Here is a 19,353-nt window from a genome sequence, read left to right on the forward strand (position 1 = left end):
TCCTGTCTAGCCTCCTCCTTTGTCACTTCTCTATACCTGTCACGTGTTCCCTCTTTTCTCTTTACCCAACCTCAAAATCCCTTGACATCCAGGCATCCTTGGACCTTCTGTCCTTACCCTCATGGAAAGACATTGGCCCTAAACTCCTACTGTTTCACAGTTAAATGCTTCCCACTTCTCAGTTGTAGAGCCACCTGCCAATAGTTGCTCCCTGATGATTTTGCTGGGCCCTGGTTTATGGTTGAAATCGGCCTTTGCCCACAATCCAGGACCTTAATTTCAGAACCATCCTTATCCTTTTCCTTATCCTACCCTAAAACTTACAGACTTATGGTTATTATCTCCAAAATGCTCTCCCACTGATACTTTAACCACCTGCCCAGCTGTATTCCCTAGGATTAGGTCCAGTACTGACCCCTCTAGTAAGATTGTATTGGTGAGGGTGCAGAAGAGATTCACCAGGATGTTGCCTGGGATGGAGCATTTTAGTTACAAGGAGAGATTGGAGAGACTGGGTTTGTTTTTCTTGGAGCACAGGAGGCTGCAGGGGACCTGATAGAGGTATACAAACTTATGAGGGGCATAGATGGGCTGGGTAGTAAAGCTCTTTTCCCCATGGTAGAGGTGATTAAGACCAGAGGGCATCAGTTTAAGACGAGGAGGAATTTTTTTCCCTCAGAGGGTGGTTGGGAACTTGAATCACCAGGGCAGAGAAGGCTACGGACCAAGTGTGCTAGTAAACAGGATTAATATGGGTGGGTATTTGATGGTCAGCACAGACATGGTGGGCAGAAGGGCCTGTTTCCATGCTGTATGACTCTATACACACACCTCCTCAGGAAACTCTCCTGAATGTACTTTTAAAAGCTTCTAAACCTTTCACACTGAGGTAATCCCAGTGAATAGAGTCACACAGCACAGAAACAGGCCCTTCGGCCCACCGTGTCTATGCTGACCATCAAGCACCCATCTACACTAATCCCATTTACCAGCACTTGGTCTGTAGCCTTCCATACTGTAGCAATTCAAGTGCTCACCCAGATACTTTTTAAACATTGTGAGAGTCTCTGCCTCCACCACCCCCTCAGGCAGTGTGTTCTACATTCCAACCACCTACTGGGTGATAAAATTCTTCCTCCGATCCCCTCTGCACCTCTTACTCACCTTAAACCTATGGTCTTTGGTTTTAGACATCTCCATCTAGGGATACATTTCTCACTATCCACCCTATCTATGCTCCTCATAATTATGTCTACCTCTATCAGATCTCCCTTCAGCCTCTGCTCCAGGGAAAACAGACCCAATTTATCCAGTTTCTCCTCACAACTGAAATGGTCCATTCTAGGTAACGTTCTGGTGAAGCTCCTCTGCACCCTCTCCAGTGATTTCACACTCTAGAACTGCACACAAAATTCCAGCTGTGACTTAACCAATGCTTTATTGAAGTTGTCCCATGACCTCCCTGCTCTTATACTCCATGCTCAGCCGGTGAAAGCCGGTATCCTGCATGCCTTCCTCACCACCCTATCTACTTTTGCTGAGACCTTTATCAATCTATGGACTTGGTCCCTCTGTTCCTCTATCCCTTTAGAGCCCTTTCATTCTTTGTATAGATCATAGAGTGGCACAGCAGAGACACAGGCCCTTTGGCCCACTATGGCTATGCTGACCATCAGACCCGTCTATACTAATCCCACTTGCCTGCATTAATTCCATATCCCTCTATGTCCTGCTCATTCAAGTACCTGTCCAGATGCCTCTTAAATGTTGTTACTGTTCCTGCCTCCTCCACTTCCTCTGGCAGTTCATTCCAGATACCAGCTACCAGCTACTCGTTGTGTGAAACATTTACCCCTCAGATCCCCTTTAGACTTCTTCACTCTCACCTTAAACCAATATCCTCTAGTTTTAGACACCCCGACCTTAGGAAACAGATATTAGCCACCCCTAAGAGACCTTCCAAAATGCATCAGTTCACACTTACCAAGATTAAATTTCCATTTACTGTTGTTCGGCCTTGGCCCTTTGAGAATGAGAGGTATGTTGGTAATCCTGTGTCAGTCCTTGCCTCCCTGTACAGGGTGTGACAGGTAAACTGTGCAGAATCACACTGCGTCAGCTGCGTCCTTGTGTTAGCAGTGAGTGAGGCTGCCACTGCAGCACCTGCACCCTGATTGGTGCAAGTTGGTGTGTGTCAGTGCTTTCCATGGGAGGTAGATGATGTGTCAGGACAGGATGAAGGTTCGTGTTGTTGGGAACTGGACTGAGTCCCCTCTCTCAGATGGTCGGACTTTCAGACTGGTAAATGTTCTTATCTCACATGTTGAACAAGGTGTCAGTAGTTCTGAATCCAGCTTCAACTCTCTTACCATGCACTGGGGTTGAGAAGTGAGTGCTGAGGATCAGCACTGTGATCTGACATCCCTACCTGTAAGGAGGGTTGGGTGTGAGTTGTATTTCATGACACTACATCAGTTTTCTCCCAGAAGGTGATAACTGCTGAATAACAGTGAACTCGATCCCTTCCTGTGTGTTAGGACTGATTGTAGGTACCTGTGGTCGGCACAGACCAGCAGCATAGATCCAACCTCTGCCTCTGTGCAGAACCACCTTGACAATGAGGAAATGGGTGGTGTGAGTCAACCTCCCTCAACTCCCTCATGATGGAGATATTTGATTTTGTTTGTTTTACATCACTCACAACTCATTCCCATCACATAGCAGTACAGATGATGCAGTGTAATCTGGTACATCTCACACCTCATGAGCACAATTCTGTACTTCTCCAAAACCTACCCTGTGTAACTGGAGTGTTACTGGACCACCGACCATTCAAACACCAACATCTTTGCCTCAGGGCAGAAACTGAGAGGTGTGTAGTGCTAAATCCACTGTTGTCAACTCCCCTCCCTTGCCCTGCTTGTGAACTGTGATTGGATTGAACACATTCTCCTAATTTAAATTTAAATTTTAAATTTTATTTACAGCGTGGTAACAGGCCCTTCGGGCCCAACGAGTCCACGCTGCCTATTTTAAAACCCCAAATTAACCTACCAGTACGTCTTTAGAATGTGGGAGGAAACCGGAGGACCCGGAGGAAACCCACGCAGACACGGGGGAACACACAAACTCCTTACAGACAGCGACAGGAATTGAACCCCGATTGCTGGCGCTGTAATAATGTTGCACTAACCAATTCTTTCCCCCACACGGCAACATCAAGGAAAAGACAAGAGCAGTCCTGACCGATAGTTCTCCCTCAGTAGTAGCACCTGGCAGATTGCAGGAACTTTAAGCAGAAATCGGTTGTAGCATTTCCTTTGTTATAACTGTCAGACTCCATCATAGAACAATAGAACAATACAGCACAATACAGGCCCGTTGGTTGTGCCAACCTTTAAACCATGCCTAAGACTATCTAGCCCCTTCGTCTACATATCCCCCTATTTTAAATTCCTCCATATGCTTATTTAACAATCTCTTGAACTTGACCAATGTATCTGCCTCCACCACTACCCCAGGCAGCGCATTCCATGCACAAAACACTCTCTGGGTGTAAAACCTTCCTCTGATATCTCCCTTGAACTTCCCACCCAATACCTTAAAGCCATGTCCTCTTGTTTTGAGCATTAGTGCCCTAGGAAAGAGGTGCTGGCTGTCTATTCTATCTATTCCTCTTAATATTTTGTATACCTCTATCAAGTCTCCTCTCATCCTCCTTGTCTCCAAAGAGTGAAGCCCTAGCTCCTTTAGTCTCTCCTCATAATCCATACTCTCCAACCCAGGTAGTATCCTGGCATATCTCCTCTGCACCCTTTCCAATGCTTCCACATCCTTCCTATAATGAGGCGACCAGAATTGGACACAGTATTCCAAGTGTAGTCTAACCAGAGTTTTGTAGAGCTGCATCATTAGCTCGCAGCTCTTAAATTCGATCCCACAACTTATGAATGCTAACATCCCATAAGCTTTCTTAACTACACTATCCACCTGTGAGGCAACTTTCAGTGATCTGTGGATATGAACCTCCAGATGCCTCTGCTCCTCCACACTACTCAGTATCCTACCATTAACCTTGTACTCCGCCTTGGAGTTTGTCCTTTCAAAGTGTACGACCTCACACTTCTCTGGATTGAACTCCATCTGCCACTTCTCAGCCCAGCTCTGCATCCTATCAATATCCCTCTGTAAGCGTCGACAGTCCTCCACATTATCCACAACACCACCGACCTTTGTGTTGTCTGCAAACTTGCTAACTCACCCTTCTACCCCCTCATCCAAGTCATTAATAAATATCACGAAATGCAGAGGTCCCAGAACCGATCCTTGTGGGACATCACTAGTCACAGCCCTCCAATCTGAATGCACTCCCTCCACCACAACCCTCTGCTTTCTACAGGCAAGCCAATTCTGTATCCACATGGCCAAACCTTCCTGGATCCCATGCCCTCCGACCTTTTGAAGAAGCCTACCATGTGGAACCTTGTCAAACGCCTTACTAAAATCCATGTAGACCACATCTACTACACTACCCTCATCAATCTTCCTGGTCACTTCCTCAAAGAATGCTATCAGGCTTATGAGGCAAGATCTTCCCTTCACAAAGCCATGTTGGCTGTCCCTAATCAGTCCATGATTCTCTAAATGCTCATAGATCCTATCTCTTAGAATCCTTTCCAACAGCTTGCCCACCACAGATGTAAGGCTCACTGGTCTGTAATTCCCTCGACTATCCCTACTACCTTTTTTGAATAAGGGGACAACATTTGCCCCCTCCAATCCTCTGGTACCATTCCCCTGGACAACGAGGACTCAAAGATCCTAGCCAATGGTTCAGCAATCTCCTCCCTCGCCTCACGGAGCAGCCTCGGGAATATTCCGTCAGGCCCCAGGGACTTATCTGTCCTAATATTTTCTAACACCTCTGACATATCCTCTCTCTTGGTATCTACATGCTCCAGAAAATTAACCTTACCAACACTGTTCTCAGCGTCATCAAGACCCCTCTCCTTGGTGAATACTGAAGAGAAGTATTCATTGAGAATCTCCCCCACTTCCACAGCTTCCTGGCACATCTTCCCAACTTTGTCTCTAATCGGTCCTACCTTTACTCTCGTCATCCTGCTGCTCTTCACGTACGTGAGAAAAGCCTTGGGATTCTCCTTAACCCTACTCGCCAAAGCCTTTTCATGTCCTCTTCTTGCTCTCCTCAGCCCCTTCTTAAGTTCCCTCCTTGCTACCCTATATTCTTCATGAGCCCGATCTGAACTTTGCTGCTTACACCTTATGTATGCTGCCTTCTTCTTCCTAACTAGTTTTTCCACCTCTCTCGTCACCCACGGTTCCTTCACCCTGCCATTCTTTCTCTGCCTCACCGGGACAAATTTATCCCTGACATCCTGCAAGAGATCCCTGAACAATGACCATATCTCCATAGTACATTTCCCTTCAAAAATGTCATCCCAATTTACACTCTCAAGTTCTCGCCTTATAGCTTCATAATTTGCCTTTCCCCAATTAAATATCTTCCCGTCCTCTCTGCTCCTATCCTTGTGCATGATAATGCTAAAGGTTAGGGAGCGGTGGTCACTGTCCCCCAAATGCTCAGCCACCAAAAGATCGGTCACCTGACCCAGTTCATTACCTAATACTAGATCTAATATGGCATTACCTCTAGCCGGCCTGTCAACATACTGTGACAGGAATCCGTCCTGGACACACTTAACAAACTCTGCCCCATCTAAACCTTTGGCACTAAGCAGGTGCCAATAAATATTTGGGAAGTTGAAGTTTCCCATGATAACCACCCTGTTATTCTTGCACCTTTCCAAAATCTGCCTCCCAATCTGCTCCACAGTATCCTTGCTGCTACCGGGGGGCGTATAGAATAGTTCCAGTAGAGTAACTGCTCCTTTCTTGTTCCTAACTTCCACCCTGGATAATACAGAGAGGATCCTTCTACATTATCCACCCTTTCTGCAGCTGTAATCGTATCCCTGACCAGTAACGCCACCCGTCCTCCTCTTCTTCCCCTCTCCCTATCCCTTTTAAAACACTGAAATCCAGGAATATTCAATATCCATTCCTGCCCTGGTGACAGTCAAGTCTCTGCAAGAGCCACAATATCATAATCCCATGTACTTAACCAAGCTCTCAGTTCATCACCCTTATTCCTGATACTTCTTGCATTTAAGTAAATGCACTTTAGCCCATCCACCTTTCTACTTTTATACCCTGTACTCTGCTTCTCCTTCCTCAAAGCCTCTCTACATGTTAGATCTGACTTTTCCCCATCCACTTCTTCCTCTGACCTACCCCTCTGGTTCCCATCCCCTTCGCAAACTAGTTTAAACTCTCCCGAACCACCCTAGCAAACCTGCCTGCAAGGATATTGGCCCCCCCTCGGGTTCGGGTGTAACCCGTCCTCTCTGTACAGTTCCCACCTTCCCCAGAAGAGATCCCAATGATCCAAAAATCTAAAACCTTCCTTCCTGCACCAACTCTTCAGCCATGCATTAATCATGTATTGGCAATGATGATAAAGCTGCCTCTCACTCTATCACCTCTCTCCTCAACTCCCTTCTCATGCATTGGGAATATGATTCAACTTGAGAATGGTTCAAGCCACAGTTTATACCCTAACATGGTCAGCTTTCTAACCAAACCCTCAACTGATTCAGTTTCCCTTTCTTTGTACAAACATTGGTATCTATTATGTAATTTCTAAGGTACGCGGAGCGTAATGGTGCATTATGGTCTATGAGCTAATTCCTGTAGATCTCCTACTCGCTTATAACTTCTGATCTCTGACTATTGTGGGTTGTACATGTGTATTGTTGATCACTGTTTTTACTTAATAAATTTTACATTTTTGCCATTTTGTAAACCTTGCCACCAGGCTCTCTTTGGAAACTTCGGGTTTAAATCCAGTTTCACCCTGTCTAAGTCTGAAACAGGGAGTTTCACATTTTCTTCTCCGATGCTTTGGTGCTTAATGTAAATTAAGATGCCTAATTCATAAAGAATATGTAAATAACAAAAAAGTAAAATATAAAAACCATAAAACTGTGACAGAGCGGTTTGTGTGACTCACCCACAACATGTGGGATTTTGTGGGCAAACATGAACTATAGTTATCTCCATGTGGCTCAGGGTCAATGAGCTGAAGTAAGTTGGAGACACTAGAGTGAGGGTGGACTTAGCTTCAAACCTGAATTACTCCCGTAGATTAGAGCAACAGCAGAAAGGGATCAGCGCAAGTGTTACTGCACAGTGGAGATAGAGATAGAGAACAAGGATCTCCAGGAGCAGGTCTTTTCCAACAGGTACAACATCCAACTTGAGGATATGGACAATGACCTTCACAGCCAACCACAGCACAGGGCATGGAGGAATCAGCAAACAGGTGGATAAATAGCATGATTTGGTAACGTATTCAGTGTCCAACATGGACTGCTATCTACCTGTTGCCAAGGCACGGTGATCTGGACCTAATTTGTAAGGCTATTGGAGATTGTTCATTCTGTTCTATGTTGGGGACCAGAATAAAGAACTTGTTCTGTCAGGCGAGTAATGGTATTGGTATTAGTATTAGTTTATTATTGTCACTTGTACCGAGGTACAGTGAAAAACTTGTTTTGCATACCGTTCGTATAGATCAATTAATTACACGGTGCATTGAGGTAGTACAGGGTAAAAACAATAACAGAATACAGAGCAAAGTGTCACAGCTACAGGAAAGTGCATTGCAGGTAGACAATAAGGTGTGAGGTCATAACAAGGTAGATTCTGAGGTCAAAAGTCCATCTCATCGTATAAGGGAACCATTCAATAGTCTTATCACCGTGGGATAGAAGCTGTCTTTGAGCCTGGTGGTATGTGCCCTCAGGCTCCTGTATCTTCTACCTGATGGGAGAGGAGAGAAGAGAGAATGTCCCAGGTGGGTGCGGTCTTTGATTATGCTGGCTGCTTCACCAAGGCAGTGAGAGGTATGGACAGAGTCCATGGGGGAAGGCTGGTTCCTGTGATGCACTGGGCTGTGTCCACAACTCTCTGCAGTTTCTTGCGGTCCTGGGCAGACGAGTTGCCATACCAAGCCGTGATGCATCCAGGCAGGATGCTTTCTGTGCTGCATCGATAAAAGTTGGTAAGTGTCAAAGTGGACATGTCAAATTTGTTTAGCCTCCTGAGGAAGTAAAGGTGCTGGTGAGCTTTCTTGCCTGGGGCATCTCCGTGGTTGGACCAGGACAGGCTATTGGTGATGTTCACTCCCAGGAACGTGAAGCTCTCAACCCTCTCGACCTCAGCACCATTGATATAGACAGATGCGTGTACACCGCCCCCTTTCCTGAAGTCAATGACCAGCTCTTTTGTTTTGCTGACATTGAGGGAAAGGTTGTTATTTTGACACATTGTCACTAAGCTCTCTATCTCCTTCCTGTACTCTGACTCATTATTATTTGTGATACGGTGGATCATCTGCAAACTTGTAGATGGAGTTAGAGCAGAATCTGGTCACACAGTAATGAGTATATAGGGAGTAGAGTAGAGGGCTGAGGACATAGCCTTGTGGGGCACCAGTGTTGAGAATAATCATGCTGGAGGTGTTGCTGCCTATCCTCACTGATTGTGGTCTGTTTGTCAGAAAGTCAAGGATCCAGTTGCAGAGGGAGGTGCTGAGTCCCAGATCTCAGAGTTTGGTGATGAGTTTGCTTGGAATTATAGTATTGAAGGCAGAGCTGTAGTCAATAAACAATAGTCTAACATAGGTGCCTTTTACTGTCCAGATGCTCCAGAGAGAGTGTAGTGCCAGGGAGATGGCATCCAATGTAGACCTGTTTTGGCAGTAGGCAAATTGCAGTGGGTTGAGGTTATCTGGGAGGCTGGAGTTAATGCGTGAGATGACCAGCCTCTCAAAGCACTTCATGATGGTGGATGTCAGAGCCACTGGTCAGTAGTCATTAAGGCATGTTACCTTGCTTTTCTTAGGTACCGACATGACGGTGGTCTTCTTAAAACAGGTGGGAACCTCAGATTGAAGCAGGGAGAGTCCACAAATACTTCTGCCAGCTGATCAAAGTTTGCAGAGGGATCTGGACCAAATGGAAAAATGGTCCAGAAAATGGCAGATGGAATTTAATGCAGACAAATGTGAGGTGTTGCATTTTGGAAGGACAAATCAAGAGAGGACATACACAGTAAATGGTAGGGCACTGAGGAGTGCGGAGGAACAAAGGGATCTGGGAGTTCAGATACATAATTCCCTGAAATTAGAGTCACAGGTAGACAGGGTTGTAAAAAAGTCTTTTGGCATCCTGGCATTTATAAATCAAAGTATTGAGTATGGGTGTTGCAATGTTTTGGTGAGGTTGTATAAGTCATTGGTGAGACCAAATTTGGAGTATTGTGTGCAGTTCTGGTTGCCGAACTACAGGAAGAATGTCAGTAAGATTAAAAGAGTGCAGAGGAGATTTACTAGAATGTTGCTGGGTCTTCAGGAGTTGAGTTACAGGGAAAGATTGAGCATTTTAGGACTTTATTCCTTGGAGTGGAGAAGAATGAGGGGAGATATGATAGAGGTTTACAAAATGATGAGGGGCATAGACAGAGTTAATGCAAGTAGGGTCTTTCCACCTAGATTAGGAGAGATAAGTACGAGAGGACATGGCTTTAGGGTGAAAAGGGAAAGGTTTAGGGGGAACATTAGAGGGAACTTCTTCACTCAAAGAGTGGTGGGAGTGTGGAATGGGCTGCCACCTGATGTGGTAAATGCGGGCTCACTCTTAACTTTTAAGAGTAAATTGGATAGATACATGGACGGGAGAGGTCTGGAGGGGTATGGGCTGGGGGCAGGCAAATGGGACTAGCAGAATAATGTTTCGGCACAGATTAGAAGGGCCGAATGGCCTGTTTTCTGTGCTGTAGTTTTCTATGGTTCTATGGTTCTATGTTTCTATCGGCACAAGATCTGAGCACATGGCCAGGACACCATCTGGGCCAGATGCTATCCTCGGATTCACTCTCCAGAAGATTGATCTTACATCCTCAACGGTGACCATGCGTTCAGTTGCATTGGAGGCTTGTCAGGGAGGTGGTGACAATCCACTCCCCTTCTGCTCAAAATACGCATAGAATGCGTTAAGCTCATCAGGAAGGGATGTGCTGTTGTTAACTAAGCTGCCCGACTTTGTTTTGAAGCCTGTTATAGCGTGTAAACCCTGCCACAACTGATGGCTGGCCTGGGACTCTATTTTGAATTGGTATTGGCTCTTGGCATCCCTGATAGCTTTCTGGATCTTGATTTCTTGTAAAGGTCAAGATCACCAGATTTGTGTGCAGCAGTCCTTGACTTCAGTAGGGAGTGGATGTCCCGATTCATCCATGGTTTCCTGTTTGGTACACAGTCCTCCACACACCGTGATGGTGGTGACATACTCATCTAGGCTGGCAGCTGAGTCTTTGAACATGGACCAGTCCACTGACTCAAATCAGTCACGTAGAAGCTCATCTGTTTCCTCAGACCAGCACTGCACAACTCTCTGTACTGGATCCTCCCACTTCTGTTTCTTTTTGTATGCAGGGAGAAAGAGCACAGCCTGGTGGTCCGATTTACCAAAGTGAGGGTGAGGGGTGGCTCAGTAGGCATCTTTGATGGTTGTATAGCAATGGTCACTGATGTTAGGGCCCCTGGTGGGACAGGAGACGTGCTGGTAATACTTTGGTAACACAGTCTTGAGGTTGGCCTGGTTGAAGTCACCTGCAATAATGAAAAGGGCCTCAGGATATCCTGTCTCAAGGTTGTCAACCATGGAATATAGTTCATTGAGTGTAGGCTTCATATTCATCTGGGGTGGGATGTAGACTGCTATCAGGATAGCTGAAGTGAACTCCCGTGGCAGGTAGTGTGGTCGATACTTCACCGTTAGATATTCCAAGCACCAAAAGTTATGGATTAAGAAGCAGGCCCCTCCACCTCTAACTTTGCCTGAGGACTCTGTACGGTCTATTTGGTGGATGGAGAAGCCTTCAGGTTGAATGGCACCATCAGGTGAGGCAGGTGTGAGCCATGTTTCGGTGAGACCAGGAGTCAGAAGCTTAATTATAGACAGGGAATTTAAGGGTTACAATTTCATGGACCTGAGCCTTGCAAATATGCAAACTAGGTAAAGACATAAGGGTGTAAAGGACTGGTTTGAGATTTAAGAGACTGGACACTGGGACAGAATGGAGCAGGACTGTGCCCACAACCTCCCTCTGAATCAGGGGCTCACCAGATTCTTTGCACAGGGAATAGTTGGAGTTAAAAACAGGTCAGGTAAGTAAATGGGGATGGAGAGTGAGTCTTGGAGGGCTCAAAAGGGAACATTAACAGTAGTTCCAAAAGGAAAGGGCAGGAGTCCAGGGTCCAACTCTTTTTCCCAGAGTTGGGGAATCAAGAACTGGAGGGCAAAGGCTTAAGGTAAGAGGGGAGAGACTTAATAGGAACCTGAGGGACAACTTTTTCACCCAGAGGGTGGTCAGTATATGGAATGAGGTGGCAGAGGAAGTGGTTGAGGGAGGAACATTAACAACATTTAAGAGGTACTTGGACAGGTGCATGGATTGGAAAAGTTTAGAGGGATATGGGTCAAATGCAGGCAAATGGGACTAACTTCGATGCGAACCTTTGTCGGCATGGACCAATTGGCCTGAAGGGCCTGTTTCTGTGCTGTACGACTTTGGCTCTATAAGTAGAGAGAGTTTTCTTTTTTATCTTTTTTAATAGGGTTTTAATTATAAGGGTTAGTTTTTAATAGGGTTGTTATTATCAGGGTTAGATTTTTGTAAGGTTCTGTTTTAAGTGTTTTATAAGTTTTAATCGGGAGGAGTGGGGGCTGGACTGCGCAGGCGCGGCACGGGCAGTTTGAAAAGCAAACTGCCATATCCAGCGGGCAGCGTCGGAGCGGGCAGCTGAGTGAGAGGGAGCAGAGTGTTTTGGGCTTTGGCTCAAGGGGCTGCGGCGTACAGGGGTGAGGAAAGGTAGGTGACTTGAGGAAAGGAAAGGGTATGAGTGCGGTATCCTGTACTCAGCGTCAGATGTGGGAGTTCCCGGAGTCTCCCTGCCTCCGGGAGGGCTACATCTGCACCTGGTGTGTCGAGCTGCAGCTCCTGAGGGACCGTGTTAGGGAACTGGAGATGCAGCTCGATGACCTGTGTCTGGTCAGGGAGAATGAGGAGGTGATAGAAAGGAGTTATAGGCAGGTGCTCACACCGGAGCCATGAGAGTCAGGCAAGTGGGTCACAGTCAGGAGAGGGAAGGGGAAGAGTCAGGTACTAGAGAGTACCCCTGTGGCTGTACCCCTTGGCAATAAGTACTCCTGCTTGAGTGCTGTTGGGGGAGACAGCCTACCTGGGGGAAGCAACAGTGGCAGTTTCTCTGGCACAGAGTCCGGCCCTGTGGCTCAGAAGGGTAGGGAAGGAGAGAGGAGGGCACTAGTGATAGGGGACTCTATAGGTAGGTGGGCAGACAAGCGATTCTATGGACGCAGGAAAGAAACTCGGAAGGCAGTTTGTCTCCCAGGTGCCAGGGTCCGGGATGTTTCAGATCGCGTCCAAGATATCCTGAAGTGGGAGGGGGAACAGCCAGAGGTCGTGGTATATATTGGTACCAACAACATAGGTAGGGAAAGGGATGAGGTCCTGAAAAGAGACTATAGGGAGTTAGGAAGGAAGTTGAGAAGCAGGACCTCAAAGGTAGTAATTTCCGGATTACTGCCTGTGCTAAGCGACAGTGGGTATAGGAACAGAATGAGGAGGAGGTTAAATGCGTGGCTGAGGGATTGGAGTAAGGAGCAGGGATTCAGATTCCTGGATCATTGGGCCTCTTTTGGGGCAGGTATGACCTGTTCAAAGAGGACGGGTTACACTTGACTCCCAGGGAGACCAACATCCTGGCGGGAAGGTTTGCTAAGGCTGCTGGGGAGGGTTTAAACTAGAATTGTTGGGGGGTGGGATCCAAACTGGAGAGACTGGGGAAGAGGTGTTTGGCTCTCAAATAGAGAAAGCTAGTAGTAGGTATGATAGGCAGGTGATAGAAAGGGGACGTGCTCAGACAGGTTTGAGATGTGTCTATTTTAACGCAAGGTGTATTGTGAACAAGGCAGATGAGCTTAGAGCTTGGATCAATACTTGGAGGTATGATGTGGTGGCCATTACGGAGACTTGGATGGCTCAGGGACTGGAATGGTTGCTTCAAGTGCCGGGTTTTAGATGTTTCAGGAAGGACAGGGAGGGAGGTAAAAGAGGTGGGGGTGTGGCACTGTTGATCAGAGATAGTGTCACAGCTGCGGAAAAGGTGGATGTCGTGGAGGGATTGTCTACGGAGTCTCTGTGGGTGGAGGTTAGGAACAGGAAGAGGTCAATAACTTTACTGGGTGTTTTTTATAGGCTGCCCAATAGTGACAGGGATATTGAGGAGCAGATAGGAAAGCAGATCCTAGAAAGGTGTGAGAATAACAGAGTTGTTGTGATGGGGGATTTTAATTTCCCAAACATCGATTGGCATCTCCAGACAGTGAAGAGTTTAGATGGGGTGGAGTTTGTTAGGTGTGTTCAGGAAGGATTCTTGACACAATATGTAGATAGGCCTACAAGAGGAGAGGCTGTGCTTGATTTGGTGTTGGGAAATGAACCTGGTCAGGTGTCAGATCTCTCAGTGGTGAACATTTTGGTGATAGTAATCACAATTCTATCTCCTTTGGAGAGGGATAGGAACAGACAGACTTAGAAAGGCATTTACTTGGAGTAAAGGGAATTATGAGGCTCTCAGGCAGGAAATTGGAAGATTAAATTGGGAACATATGTTCTCAGGAAAAAATATGGAAGAAATATGGCAAATATTCAGGGGATATTTGTGTGGAGTTCTGCATTGGCATGTTCCAATGAGACAGGGGAGTCACGAGAGGATACAGGAACCGTGGTGTACAAAATCTAGTCAAAAGGAAAAGCTTACAAAAGGTAGAGAGCTAGGTAATGTTAGAGATCTGGAGGAGTAAAAGGCTAATAGGAAGGAGTTTAAGAAGGAGATTAGGAGAGCCAGAAGGGGGCATGAGAAGGCCTTGGCAGGCAGGATTAAGGAAAACCCCAAGGCATTCTACAGGTATGTGAAGAGCAAGAGGATGAGATGCAAAAGAATAGGGCCTATCAAATGCAGTAGTGGGAAAGTGTGTATGGATCCGGAAGAAATGGCAGAGGTACTTAATGAATACTTTACATCAGTACACGCTACAGAAAAAGATCTGGGGGATTGTAGTGGGGACTTGCAGCAGCCTGAAAAGCTTGAACATATAGATATTAGAAAAGAGGAGGTGCTGAAACTTTTGGAAAGCATCAAGTTGGATAAGTTGCTGGGACTGGATGAGGTGTACCCCAGGCTGCTGTGGGAGGCAAGGGAGGAGATTGCGGAGCCTCTGACAATGATTTTTTGCATCGTTGATGAAGACGGGAGAGGTTCCAGAAGATGGAGGTTCCGGTTGATGGAGACGGGAGGGTTGCGGATGTTGTTCCCTTATTCAAGAAAGGGAGCAGGGATAGCCCAGGGAATTATAGACCGGTGAGTCTCACCTCAGTGGTTGGTAAGCTCATGGAAAAGATCCTGAGAGGCAGGATTTTTGAACATTTGGAAAGGCATAATATGATTAGGAATAGTCAGCATGGCTTTGTCAAGGGCAGGTCCTGCCTTACGAGCCTGATTGAATTTTTTGAGGATGTGACTAAACACATTGATGAAGGGAGAGCAGTAGATGTAGTGTATATGGATTTCAGCAAAGTGTTTGATGGTTGGTACCCCATGCAAGGCTTATTGAGAAAGTAAGGAGGCATGGGATCCAAGGGGACATTGCAGTGTGGATTCAGAACTGAAAGAAGGCAAAGAGTGGTTGTTGAAGGATCGTATTCTGCGTGGAGGTTGGTGGCCAGTGGTGTACCCCAGGTACCTGTACTGGGACTCTTGCTCTTTGTGATTTTTATAAACGACCTGGATGAGGAAGTGGAGGGATGGGTTAGTAAGTTTGCGGATGACACAAAGGTTGGGGGTGTTGTGGATAGTTTGGAGGGCTGTCAGATGTTACAGAGGGACATAGATAGGACGCAAAGTTGGGCTGAGAAGTGGCAGATGCAGTTCAACCCAGATAAGTGTGAAGTGGTTCATTTTGGTAGGTCAATTATGATGGCAGAATATAGTCTTAATGGTAGGACTCTTGGTAGTGTGGAGGATCAGAGGGATCTTGGGGTCCGAGTCCATAGGATGCTCAAAGCGGCTGTGCAGGTTGACTCTGTGGTTAAGAAGGCATATGGTGTATTGTCCTTCATCAATCAGGGAATTGAATTTAGGAGCCGAGAGGTATTGTCGCAGCTATATAGGTCCCTGGTCAGACCCCACTTGGAGTACTGTGCTCAGTTCTGGTCGCCTCACTACAGGAAGGATGTGGAAGCCATAGAGAGGGTACAGAGGAGATTTACAAGGATTCTGCCTGGAATGCAGAGCATGCCTTATGAAAGTAGGTTGACGGAACTCAGCCTTTTCTCCTTGGAGAGACGGAGGATGAGGGGGGACCTGATAGAGGTGTATAAGATGATGAGAGGTATTGATCGGGTAGATAGTCAGAGGCTTTTCCCCAGGGCTGAAATGGTGGCCACAAGAGGACATAGGTTTAAGGTGCTGGGGAGCAGGTATAGGGGAGGTGTCAGGGGTAAGTTTTTTACTCAGAGAGTGGTGAATGCGTGGAATGGGCTGCTGGAAACGGTGGTAGAGGTGGATACGATAGGGTCTTTTAAGAGACTGTTAGATAGGTACATGGAGCTGAGAAAAATAGAGGGCTATGGGTAAGCCTAGTAATTTCTAGGGTAGGGACATGTTCGGCCCAGCTTTGTGGGCCGAAGGGCCTGAATTGTGCTGTAGTTTTTCTATATTTCTATGTTTCTAAGTACCCTTCAGGATTGTAGGTGATGGTAAACTGAAAATGTAATTAAAGCAAGAATGAGAAACACATCATGTAAAAGTAACTTTAGAATGACTAATGACTTTAGTCTAATGACTTTTAAATATGTGTGCTTCATGTGAGCAAACAGGAAAAACTGTAGGGGTTAACTCCATTTGGAAGGCAAGAAATGGGAGACAAGGCAGCTGGATGGTCAGGACTGGGAGCTGGGTTATGGTGTCTGCAGGGAAGGTAGCAACGTTGTAGAGGAGAGCAGGACCCTCGGGAACCAAGGACAAAGTCACTTCAGTAATCATATAGGAGGCAAGCAGGAGTGGAGGCTTCCTGGTAGAGATAAGAAATAGGAATTGGATTATGGGGGAAGCAGCCTAGTTCATATCAGGGAAGGTGTATATTTCCGGAATGTTCCAGCCAGATTTGGAAAAAAATAGAACCAGTAAGGAAAGGCGGGGATATTAAATTCAGTAGGAACTCGATTTGTCAATGGTCTAACAGTACAGGAACATTTTCCCAGTATTCCCTGTAAGATAGATTTTAACGTGTGTTGGAAAGGGGGTATGACAAACAACGATCGACAATAGGATTGGATGGGGCTCTCTTCTGTGTTATGAGAGAACCAGGGAACTGTAAGGAGTAGAGCAGGACAGTCCATCAGTGAGATGCATTGAACAGGGACCCGGTGAAGCACCGAGAGGTTAGGCCGCAGAAGGATAAGAGCTTGGTTGTGAAGAGTAACGAGGTAAGAGAGAGCATTAACTGAAAGCTATCAAAAGGACAAGCACCAACACAAATCATAATTAGGGGAGTACGCAGAATGGTAAAACACAACAGAACAGCCGCCAGGAGAAAGGAATTTGCAAAGGATGTCAAAAATAATGTAAACTCTTTCCTTGGGAAAATATAGGGCTCACAAGACCTGAAAATTACCACCCTAAATGAAAAGGAGAAAATGGCAGGCAGAGTGAATATAAATTAACATGGGTCAATGTAGGTGGCTATGGGAGAATATATGGTTGAGATTAGGTGACCCTGGGGTTGTGGGGGGAGGGGTGGTAGGGGGGGTCGGGGCTTTAGATGGTCATGGGTGAGTATTGATGACCATGGGTAAAGAATAGTGTTCGTTGGTTAATATAATTGGCCTTGAGTGAATCTAGATGGCCATACAAGAATATACAGGTCCTCTCCACTTATGAACACCTGATATGTACGGCCCATATATATGATCAAGCATTTAGAAAACCAGGGGGATGAATCGGCAGGCTACTGCAGGATTGATGGCAACTTCTGCCTGGTGGGAACTTGGGTTGTGGCCACATTTCCAACTTGTGAACTATTCAGACTTCAGTAAAGCATTTAACAAGGTCCCTCATGGTAGGCTGATCTAGAAGGTTAAGGCACATGGGATCCACTGAGACTTGGTAGATTGGATTCAAAATTGGCTTGGCCATAGAAGACAGAGAGTTGTAGTGGTGTTATTCTGACTGGAGGTCTGTGACCAGTGGTGTTCCACAAGGAACAGTGCTCAGATCTCTGTTTGAGATGCAAGCGATATGGATGAAAGTGTAGGTGGTCAGTGACTCTCTCCGGCAGTGTATTCCAGGTACTCACCGCTCTGAAGAAGGTCCCCCTCAGATCCCCTCTAAATCTCTTTCCCCTTACCCTAAATCTATGTCCTCCTGTTTTATTCACATCTGATATGGGGAAAAGTTCACGGCGGTCTGCCCTATCTATACCCCTCACCCCTTTCCATCTGAGGGCTTGTGCAGTTACAACAAAGTAATCTCATCTTCCACAGACTTCAAAACTCAATATCGAATTCAACAAGTTCAGGAAATTTGCTTTCTTTGTGTGAGTCTGAGCTGGCTGCTTCTGTTGTAGGATTATCCATATGTCTCTTCACAGACTCTGTCTGATCTGTCAGCGATTTCCAGCTTCTGTTTTTAGTTTCAGGTCTCAGAAACAGTTCTGATCAGCATTACACAACAGCATGTCACTTTGGTCTCTCTCTGTAGCTCCCCGCATTAATCTATCAACCTGCCTGCTCCATAAACACCAGAGAAACTCCCCCATCCTTTCTGGTAAATTGGTTAATCAGTTTATTATTGTCACATGTACCGAGGTACTGTGAAAAACTTGTCCTGCATACCGTTCATACAGATCATTTCATTACAACAGTGCATCAAGGTAGTACAATGGAACTGTACTACCTTGATGCACTGTTGTAATGAAATGATCTGTATGAATGGTATGCAGGACTAGTACAGAACTAGTACAATACAGTGCAGAATAAAGTGTAGTACAAGTGCAGGCAGACAATAAGGTGCAAGGTCATAACAAGGTAGATTGTGAGGTCAAGAGTCCATCATATCGTACTAGGGAACCATTCTATAGTCTTATAACAGTGGGATAGAAGCTGTCCTTGAAACTGGTGGTATGTGCTTTCAGGCTTTTGTATCTTCTGCCTGATGATCAGGTAAGATATCTTTATTAGTCACATGTACATGTGACACAGTGAAATGCATCTTCTTGCGTAGAGTGTTCTGGGGGCAGCCCGCAAGTGTTGCCATGCTTCTGGCGCCAACATAGCATGCCCACAACTTCTTAACCCATACGTCTTTGGAATGTGGGAGGAAACCAGAGCACCTGGAGGAAACCATGCAGCTCACGGGGAGGACATACAAACTCCTTACGGACAGTGGCCGGAATTGAATCACGCTAAGAGAGAATGTCCAGGATGGGTGGGGTCTTTGATTATGTTGGCTGCTTTACTGAGGTAGTGAGAAATATAGACAGAGTCCATGGAGGAGAGGCTGGTTTCCATGATGTGCTGAGCTGTGTCCACAACTCTCTACAGTTTCTTGCAGTCATGGGTTTTGCATTGATAAAAATTGGTGAGGGTCAAAGGGGACATGCCAAAATTCTTTAGCCTCCTGAGGAAGTAGAGGCATTGGTGAGCTTTCTTGGCTGTGGCGTCAACATAGTTGGATGAGGACAGGCTAATGGTGATGTTCACTCCTAGGAATTTGAATCTCTCAACCCTCTTGACCTCAGCACCATTGATGTAGACAGAAGCATGTACACCGCCCCCTCCTTCCTGAAGTCAATGACCAGCTCTTTTGTTTTGCTGACATTGAGGGAAAGGTTATTGTTATGACACCATGGCACTAGGCTCTCTATCTCCTTCCTGTACTCCGACTTATCGTTATTTGAGATACAGCCCATTATGGTGGTATCATCTGCAAACTTTGAGTTTCAGCACAATCTAGCCACACAGTTATGAGTGTATAGAGAGTAGAGTAGAGTAGAGTAGAGTAGACTAGAGTAGAGTAGGGGGCTGAGGACGCAGCCTTGTGGGGCACCAGTGTTGAGGATGATT

Source organism: Pristis pectinata, chromosome 3, assembly GCF_009764475.1.
Source record: "Pristis pectinata isolate sPriPec2 chromosome 3, sPriPec2.1.pri, whole genome shotgun sequence".
Lineage (NCBI taxonomy): Eukaryota > Metazoa > Chordata > Chondrichthyes > Rhinopristiformes > Pristidae > Pristis > Pristis pectinata.